Source organism: Xiphophorus maculatus, chromosome 1 (assembly GCF_002775205.1).
Source record: "Xiphophorus maculatus strain JP 163 A chromosome 1, X_maculatus-5.0-male, whole genome shotgun sequence".
In the NCBI taxonomy this organism is placed as follows: Eukaryota; Metazoa; Chordata; class Actinopteri; order Cyprinodontiformes; family Poeciliidae; genus Xiphophorus; species Xiphophorus maculatus.
Window position 1 is genome coordinate 21,750,941 of NC_036443.1, and position 10,833 is coordinate 21,761,773.

The 10,833-nt window shown below is 36.9% G+C and overlaps 1 non-coding gene across 1 annotated transcript; it reads right to left on the reverse strand.

The window, feature by feature from the left end:
* Window positions 1-2,312: 2,312 nt before the first annotated feature.
* Window positions 2,313-2,384, reverse strand: trnad-guc. The gene has a single exon. It is a non-coding gene; the product is annotated as a tRNA-Asp (tRNA).
* Between the last annotated feature and the right edge of the window lie 8,449 nt (window positions 2,385-10,833).

The following is a 10,833-nucleotide window of genomic DNA, read 5'->3' on the forward strand; positions in this document are numbered from 1 at the left end:
AGAAAGGGTAAAATCTGCTCCTTTTTTTGTTATACAACTTAAAATGCACATAAGGTAACACTGCAAAATCACATGTAACAAGAATGCAGCATGTTTCATTTAGATCAATCATTATATCATGCACTACTAAACAATACTTTTCCCTGATTACCTTCAACACTTTTGAAGATTGTGCAGGGTAATGTAAGTGTGTAGTTTTCAACCTCCACAATCCATCAATACCTTCTTTTGAAGAGGGATGTGAATGAGTTCATGAAGTGCTTTGTAGAGATTAAATCCATCTGTGGTGAAAGCTTATATATCTACTTAAAAGCCTAGTTTGTTGGATTTCATTATTTTCTCAACCTTCCTTTTCAACCGTGTCACTGAATAATGTTCAACAACAGTTGTTTTATTTCATAAAGAAGTAATGAACGGCAACACTATGATTATCTCAAGAGCTTGGGTGAAGCTGAATGATAGAAAAGTTGTTTGCACAGTCTGCTTGCAGCAAGAGGGACCTTGCTTTAAATACCAGCCAGGGGGCTTTCTGTCTGGAGATTGCTTGTGTGAGTTTTCTCCAGGTGTTCCAGTTTCCTACCACAATTCAACAGCTTGCACATTAAGTCAATTGGCCTTTTTAAATTGCATTAGGTAGGTTTTTTTTGCATCAAAAACCAGGAACAAACTTCCAGAAAAGTGCTAAATTGCTGAAACTATTAATTATTTTAAATCAAGGCTAAAACCCACTTGTATAGAGTTTCATTTGATTAATAAGAACTATGACATTGATTGATGTTGCTAATTGAGGTATATTTGATGATGATTACTGTGATGATGGTTTGGTGATATTGGTGGTGGTATTATTACGTTATGTTTCCATTCTGTAAAGCACTTTCAGCTGCCTTGTTGCTGAGATGTGCTATAAAAATAAAATTGACTGAACTCAGATGTGTGTATTTTTTTTCTGTGTTGTGCTGTGATGGACTGTCCAGGGTGTATTTTGCCTCTCACCCATTAACCTCGGGATACCAGGACCAGTTCCCCAGTGGCCATTTAAGTATTTAGCTGGAAAGCTGGACAGACAGATAGAGGGACGGACGAACCCTATAGCAACAGTGACTGTGAGTATCCAAACTTACAACTCACTGTCTGATTACTGTCTGATCTTTAATGTTTAAAAAAAAATCCAGCACCACTTCTGAAGTCAGACTACAAAAGAGAAACTGTAAAACTGTCATATATCTGGGGTTTTTTTTTGTAAGAATCCAAATGTCTCCACACAAACTGAGCTCAACTCTGTTTCATCTTCAGTTTTCAGCAAAATTTCCCTCATGAATAAAAAAGGAAGAAAAGGGCATGCTAAAAACTCTGACACATGAGAATGCAGATTGAGCAATTTTGTAACGCTTATTATTTGTAACTGGAAGTTTGAACTCTGTCCTTTGTCTACATAAAGAATCCATTGACCAAAGCACAACACAATAGAAAGAGTTTTTTCTTCCTTTTTAGCATCTAGTGTCCCTAATATTTTGTCCTTTCCTACTGGTGGACTGTTTTTGAGACAATGTTCTCTCCTGCTAAAAACAATTTAGATAAGTTATATACAAATGCAAGACATGTTTCTTCAGATTTTTGTTTGTAAAACAATTTAAAGTCGATTATTATTTTTTTCTTCCAGTTCACTTTTAAGTTCTACTTCATGCTGGTGTATCACATACAACCTCAATAAAATACAATGAAGTCTGCGATTGTAACATGACAAAATGTGAAAAAGTTCTAATTGGTACTTTTGCAAAGTATGTATGCCCAAACAGGTCTCTGAATAACAATAGGTTTAAGGTGCATGGGTCCTTTAATCTCTCTGTAATATGTGTGTTTAAACAAATATGCTCAGTTTGTTAGTCTGATTGTGTCCACGTCCACGTTTAACAGCAAAATAACAGTTCTCAAGTAACTTCATGAATTCAAATTATAAATTCGGCTTCATCGCATTGTTTTTCTTTCTTTTACAAATACAAACCTTTTTCAAACACATAAAAATTGTTTTCTTCTAACACATGAAAAAAAAACATATCAGTTGGATTCAGCTTACAAAAGCAACAAAGACTAATTTACACTTTTGAACTCTGGAATAATGTGTGAGCAGTAATTTACAACCTCAAAATCCATAAGAGAAAAGAAATAGAAAAACAATATCTGAAACTGGGCAGCCACTTAAAAAAATAATTAGCAGGAAACATCTTATATATATATTTTTTATATTCCTTTATTTAATCAAACCCTGTTGAGAGCTAGATCTCATTTTCAAGAGGGACCTAAAACAAATTTCACTCCCCGTCGGGGAATCGAACCCCGGTCTCCCGCGTGACAGGCGGGGATACTCACCACTATACTAACGAGGAGATTAGTATATGTAGACAAAGGACAGAGTATATAGTTTGTGACTTTACTGAACTTTACTGAACAGATGTGACTTTACTGAACAGATGTTCAGTAAAGTCACAAACAGACCCTACAGATAAAGCAAGGCACAGAATAAGGAACTAGTAATGGCTTCCATTACAACAAGTATTTAAAATACAATCCATTGATCTCGTAGATTTAATTTTTCTTCCCCAAATGGGGCCTGCTTACATAAATATCTCATGAACATAGTCATAACATTGAAAATCTCACGAGAGTCTGTCACCACTTCCTCTTCTATGGTTGACTTTGAAAGTATTTATGCCCTTTTGTGTTTGTTCCAGCTGTCAGGATGGATTTGATGCTGGGTCAGTACCATGAGGTCATTTCTCATGTTTTCAGCTGGTTTGAGATCTGAGCAGATAGACAATTCTCAGACACATGATTATCTTTAATTACTAAAATGTTGCTTTAGATCAATCTCCATTCTTGTTTTAGATCAGTAGAATTTTTTTTTTTTAATTCCCTTAGCATAATTTCCTATACCTTTTAATTCTGTTACTTTTCATTGGTTTTGTCTATTTTAGGGGCCATTTTTTCACTTTTCACTTCACTGACATGGGCTACTTATGTTCATTAAATAAAATCAAAATAAATAAATTTGGTGCTTCACTGTTAACTACGCACCTTTTATACAGATCATTAAAAACAAACTCAGTGAACAGCTCCCACCTCCTTGAGAACTGTTGCCTTCAATAATAAATTAGGAATAATTGTAAGTACATCTGTTATGTTTCTCTTGGCCATTTTTCTGTATAGTACATGGAAAAATGAAAAACGGAATTGAAAAAGACTAAGCAAGCAGTACCTCAGTTTTAAATCAGACCAGAAACCATTATCATTTTTTATCCTCTTACTCCACTGTTCCCATAAATGTAAACATGGACTGTCTTTGAAATACTTGAATGGTTTCTATATCCCTTTGTGAGAATTTTCCACTGAGGGTCCAGCAACATGGCCAAAGGGAAAAGGTTCAGATTCTTTATTTAAGAAATGTGTTTTGCTTTTTTTTCCTTGCTTTTAGTCATTTTATACTACTGTGAGTTGCAGTTAAAGTCCAAAAAATTACCTCTGGCTAATGCATCTACACCATTTGGTGATGACCGTACTTCATACTGGGTTGCTATGAACACTAAACACTAACCCAGCAGCAGATCATAGTCATGACAAAATGACAGTTTGTTCATTTTATTTTAACTGCCTGTTAATGGGAGTGTCGGGGTGTGTGTGCATGGTTTTCTGTGTCACTAAGTTAGGCTGCGTTATCATGGACTGACAAACTGTGCAGGACGTGCTCCACATCCTGAATGTTGAAATTTCAACAACACGACTAGTCCCAGCCTTATATTCATGGATTTCTCCTTAGATTCGATTCGACTCATTTGGGTTTATTTGCATAATGCCAAGTCACTCAATTCACATCAAATGTCTCAATGCAATTTACAAAAAAATTGTATTCAGTCGAATACTTGTCAGATTCCAAGTACATACATTCCAAATTGATATTAATTATCAAACAATGCACTCAAGTTCGGTTTATTATTCCAATTGATTATAAAGTTCTCTATCTCAGGAAAACCACATTGCATCAAATGACCAACATGCAGTATGATCCTCCTGAACATGCATGTTATGATCATAAACAGCTGCTTGAATCGTGTTGTTGATTTTGCAGCAATTCCTCAGAGTATACTTGCTTGAATGAGAAAGTAATTCTCTCTTTTAACAAGAAAAAACTCCAGCAGAACCTAGCTCACTGTGAGCGGCCATCTGCCACGACTGACCGGGGGTCTGAGAAGAAGAAGGAGAATAACCAAAAAGCAAAACAAAACACAGAAGCACTGATCCAGGAGAACTATCTATATTAAAGAAAAACAAAAAGTTTGTGAAAGTAGTCGCTCCATTGGTAGTTTCGTCTAGGAGTCAAAGCTAAGCAGAAAACTTTGACCCAGATTTAGAGTCTATAGGATGAAAGAGGGCACATAAAGTTAGTGGAGTAAAAGTTCAGCCAATAGTTATCTCTAGGAGGGAGGCAGGGTCAAATGCTGAGAGAGGGAGCCAACTGCGTCTTCTGTTGAAGGAGAATGTCAAGTTGCTGGGAACAGTAGCTGAGCGAATGCCCCCTCCAGGAAGGCATCACAACTAAACAGAACACCAGACCAGATGTAGCTTCTATGAAGAGTAAAAACACTGAGAGAGAACAAAAAGAAAAAAGTTTAAATAACACTAAATAATGCAATGTTTCACAGTAGTATGGGAATGTGGAAGAGATTACCTCACAGGGAAATGTAAGCCATATTAGGAAAGTGGAAGAGCTTTAACATGCTAAATAAATAACTAAGTCTACAGTCCTCACATATAACATAGTTTGGAAACATTTCAGTCAAAAAATTTAAAATATAAAGAGCAAACTGGTATAATACATATAACGGATGAAAAAATAATCATAACATAAAACATTTTAAACCCAAAAGTATGCAAAAAACAAACAAAAAACTGCTCATGCAAACATAAGGAGAATTGACTTCTATGATGATGATACAACATTTTTTTTATTGAGATCCTTGTCTCATTTCCAATCAAAAACCTATTTGCAGTTTAAGAAATAGAATGGTATTAATCATTCAAGATTATCTGGCATAAACAAACTCAAATGAAAAATGTATTTCTTTGCACAAGATGAAAAGGCTCCTTATCTCTACCATAACCCCAATAATCCACTTCATATGAGTTTTCAGATGGTTGGTTATTCTTTGTTGCTTATTCTCTCAAGGGAAGTACTACATTGCCAAATCCGCAAACAGTTTTCAGTTTTTACGTAAACTTACCAACAGGAAAATGTTAAATATCTGAATGATATCAAAAATGAATCTGAAATAATGACAGCTTTTTGATATTGTCTCAAACATGTTGTGAATGGTCTTTTTTCTAACACAAACTTCTCTTTCTAAGCAACAACTGCATGTCCTCGGTGCACCAGCTCAAAGTCACATCAGCCACCAAGGTTTTGACATGCTTTTCTTAGTAACTATTATAATTGCTAGTGACGTGTGCACTGGTAAGGCTGCATGATTTGAAAAAATCCATCTCTCCAAATTTTGCCCTCAGCAAAAAAAGGTGTTTTATAAATAGGGTCTAAATTATATTGAGCATTTGAAAAGCACATGGTGATTCTCAAAGCTCTCAAAAGCCTGGAATCTAAAGAGCTTAGTCCCTAAAAATAAACAAATAAACACACCTAGAAGCTGAAATTAGAAATAAAAACATCATACATTTAAAAAATAGTAATTAAACACTAACTAAAAATAACATTTAGTTCATTCAGTCGTACAAAATTATTGAGACCAACAAGCAGGAGCTACCCAACATATGCACAACTACAAGAAGATGGCGCCCTAAATGCCAACCCCATTAAATGAACAGCATCCACCTGCTGAACTTTTATAAAGATTAGCCACGGTACTGTACATATGCTTCATTATGTAATTTTAAATTACTCTAATCAAACCACAAACAACCCTGAAATTTAGCCTAGTAGCAATAAGACCAAGTTTAGTAGACAAGGAGTATCACTTACTGTTGTTCTTAAGAATATCTAAGGGGAAGAATCTTCTTCCCTTCCTGATAATAATGCCTGTATTTGCCATTGAAATGCTAAGCATGTCCTGTACACTTAAATCAGCAGGAAACACATTCTGCATGTGGGTGTGCGCGCATGTGTGTGTGTGGCTCTCCTTCCCATGTACTGATTTAGTTCCAGTTTGGGTGTCAATTTTGTATTCTTGTCTCTACTTTAAGCCCATTAATGCAAATTATACTGAGAAAAAGAGAGTGAGGGAAAGTGCAAAGGGTAAAAAAAGAACCCTAGTGAGTGTGGTGGCAATCGTTATGAAATCTATTAAATTATTCCCTCTTTATGTGCCACCAGAGACCTTCTTCTGTGAATAAGTAGTCACTCAAGACATGGAGATTCTCTTATCACCTGCTGGACTAGCTTGTAAGAAAATATGAATTATCCATATTTTAGAAAATTAGACTTTTTATAGCGTGAGGATATGGTCCTGTACATTCTTTCAGGGTTATGAGACCTGTGGGGTTTCCCTTGTGTGACCCTAATATCCTGTGGATTTGCACAGCGCTGACACACAGACGGCATGACCCTCAAACGACAATGATGAATTCAAAGACCCGACGACAGCTCTGGAACAATAATGGTGAGATCATGGAAATATTGGGATATGAGCAAAACAAAATGCTATTGTTTGATTTCCATTCTTTGAGTGAGAAACAGTAGAAGTACAATATAGATGGACATTCTTAGTGATACAATATTTAGATAATGTGAAGCCAGCTGTAAAAGAGTCAGCTTTTGGGCAATCCATTGACCTATAACCTTGCATGGCATAATGGGAAGTGATATTGTGTCATTTAGATGACTGACCTCCTGAGAATCATATGATGTATACGGTGAAGATGGCAGCCTAGATTAGCCCTAAAACACATGCAGCGTCTTGCAGGAACACAAAAGAAAACCAAAGCACAAAATCCTACAACCATACACTTTAGTGTATTTTATAATTTTTTTGTCCTAACACAAACTACAGCATAACTGTGAATCAAATGGCTGAATCACCTCCCCAGCATGCAGTCAAGTTCTGCAGAATTCTGCTAACGGTCTCATTATTTGACTCAGGTATGTTGAAGCAGGGAGGAACCCATCTAAAGGTTGCAGGGCAGCAGCTCACAGGGGCTGGATTTGAAGACTCCTGGTCTAAACCATTTATTTGAAGCTTTGGCAGTATCCTTTGGATTGCTGTCCAGTTGGACCAGTCAAATTCAGCCAAATCAGCGCCAATATCAAACCACCCAAAGAAAAAAAGCATATTGAGATCTCATCAGAGCGATCAGACACACCAAGAGCCAAGAATGAAAAAACAATTGCATGTTGACATTACTTTTCCATGCCTATGCATTTAGGTTTGAGGTTCTAAGTGTTTATCAAGACAGATTATCTTTCTCTCTCCTGGGTTGGACATCAGGAGAAAGTCTCTGTGTCAAGGAACCCTATGACTTCTTTGCTATCTGTTACAGTCATTATCCGTTCACTGCCCAAGCTAATTTAAACTAAGGAAGGTGTCATGTGTACAAAAGAAGTCCTTGTTTCTTAGAGATGTGCTCAGTTGTTTACTTGGTTGTAGTGTTTGGAAGAAATTTGCAAACCTGGACTCAACTTTTGAGTTGCCTCTATATTTTGCTGTGGACTGGATTGAACTGAGAATGTTGAGAAACTCAACTGAACCTTGTGTGTATATTGAAGTACTGTACATTGAAGTAGCACATTGTGTTGCTTGTTGTTCTTTATTGTTATTTTATTGGGTACCTTATGTGCATGTATGGATTTTGGTGGTATAAAGGACTCATACTGTCCATCAGCTGACAGACTGATGGACATACGGACTGACACATCACTAGATAGATAAATTTCTATCTATTGAGCTATTACCAGATCTGAAGAATTTCTTATAGGAAGAAGGGACAAATTCTATGTGAGTACTAGAGACGCAGTGTAATATTTTTTAGTAACTATGGCCCAAATGCTGATGGGAAGCATTAATAAGAAATGAGACAAACGGCTGTTAAATGTAAGCAGTTACTTTTCCCCTCCAACCTACCCACTCTCTTCTCTTTGCAATTTTTCTGTCTGCCTTTCTCTTGCTCAGTCTCCTTTATACCAGAGACTTTCTCCTTTCACTAGCTACTGTAGGCCTTTTCTTATTCATCCCTCCATTGCTGACCTTCTATTTATTCTCTCAATGATACCAGTATATACATATCTTAGAGTCACAAAACTCATCTAGTGCTAACCATTATAAGACAATTTCTTGCTTCTTAACAGGCTGCTTATCCAAACAAAAGAACCAGGCCACTGGAGAGACAGTTTACATCATTCTTTGACACATATCTTAACCCAAGGACAGGAAGCATTCAAAAGCACACTATGTAAAGAATAAATGCCTCGCAGGTTCCTGCATAACTCGATATTAAATCATACACATCCTATCCAAAGCCTCTGAAGTAAAAATGAAACTACAGCCTGACTGCAACAAAATGTCTATGGTATATTCAAAGTATTCTAACTTTAGAGGCGTAGTGCCTTCCTGACTTTATGTCTTTTCCAGGGTGGGCTCAGCAAGGGGATTCTCTGACACCTCATAACAGTAGTGAGTAAATTACTCAATTCAATTATCTGAGCATTTGCTCAATATAAATACCATCTGGGTGCTTGAAATAGATTCGTTTAAGGCCATACTAAATTATTAAACTATTCCCAGCGAATGAGTCCCCATTCCCCTTTAAATGAGGCAGACTTATGGGGTTCATGACGAGCCTCTGGTCGTTTGACTCATTTGGCACTTAAATCACTCCTCCCAGGAGTGCTTTGACAGGATTCTCAACAGGAACATGAAAATAAGGGCCACCATCACTTGACCCTCGCCTCATTCTACTGCCCAAACAGTTAACCCAGACCTGGTCTAACAAGCATGGAGACAGAAACAGAGGAAAATATGCAAAGGTTGTTACTCAGAGAGGCATTGAAAAACGCTCTGTAACGCTTCGATTAATTGCTTTAATAGATTTAGCAGATGCATACTCTTGCACAGTAGTTCATAGTTACCACAGTTGCTTACTTTTTTCTCTCTCTACTTTGACAGAAAACAAACTTACAGGAAAGTGCTTCTTATAATTTCTTTGAAGGTACAAATCAAAATGTGAACATGTGGGTGCACAGACCATGCTGACGCTGCTATGCTGTAAACTGACCCAGCTCCCAGCTGTAGTTGCTTTTATGCCTTGATACGCATGTTTCAAAACTGTCAATTTCCCCAAAGCTGTTAGGTCTGTAATGGGTACATTTTTGCTGTCGAGAAAGAACGAAACACCATTCTTGCCTGGGATACTTTTTGGATTTTTGAGTCATTTAATATGAATAATCAAAGTCAAAGGAATTTGGGAATAAATGTTGATGTTTTACCCAACATTTATTCCCAAATATATCTTCCAATGTATTTGGAAGACAATTCTAAATATCAGTGACGTGCGGTCAGGGGAGGCAGGTGAGGCAGTGCCTCACCAGCCATCATGGAAAGAAAGAAAATATATAATCATAAAGTAATTTAAATTGTTATATTCATCCGGTGGTTTGTACTAAAAAATATTTATTTTTCATGTAGCTTCACCAATTTCGATTTTTATTTGTTCAAAATCGCTGAATTTTCTTATTTTCCCATTCAAATGCTTGGAAGCGATGCCGGTGAGGCAGCAGCGAGCTCTGCCTCACCTTGGATTGCGCAACCCCTGGCTCTGCGCTGGCTGCTAAGCGGAGAGAGCATGTTGCTGTACGGCGTCAATAAAATGGTTTAAACAAATTTAATATGTGAACTTATTTCCAATAATTTAGCTTATGTATATAATGTACAGTGCTTTTTGTCACCAACTGTGTTTGTGTAACGTGTTTCGTGTAATGAGCGATTATAAACGGCAGAGAACAGGTTCGAGGTGAGGCAGGCAGTTCTCTTGCCTCATGGCAGGGGGTGCTCAAGATCCCAGACGTTCGTCTTGTTCACTCCTCAACTGCCGAGTAAGTGACAGCGAGCTAGGCTAAACGATTCGGGAAGCAAGTCAAGTGCAGCGATAGATTTTGTGAGCTACAGTTTGTATGTGTAAGGATGCAGAAGTGAAACATAACCTGTAAACTGCTGTCAATCTATGCATCTATTTGCAAATCTGATTCTGATGACGTCAGTGCCTCACCAGCTATGAACCTCACCGCACGTCACTGCTAAATATATTTGAAGATATTTAGAATTATCTTCAAATATAATTACACTTTGGCCAGACTGGGCCTGTTTGACCCATATTCTATAGTTCATCTGCTTGCAGGTTCAACATTTGTGTGTTGAAATGTTATTAAGCTTCAGTGTAACGAGTGATTATTTGAGGTGCACCAAAGACAAATTCAGTCAATTTAATTTTCCATCTTTAAAGGAGTTTAATACATTTTAAAGTAAAAATGTACAGAAATTCCATTGCTGAATTTTTTATACTATTCTTTGTGACAAGTGCTGTTGAAATAATTCATCTTTCATAGATAAAGTGAAGTGCTGATGAGTCTTTTTGCCAGCAGCTAGTGACATAAAGGCTCATCCGTTTATACAAAAAGTCTAAGTAAAACTAGACAGAAGTGCTTTGGTGCACAAAGACAGGTGCTTGATTCATAAGGATGGAAATAAAAGCTTGTACTTTTACCAAATTTTACACAATAAAATATAAAGTGCTTAAAATTCTGTGGTCTATCTATCTAATCTAGTGTTTAATTTAATACCATGC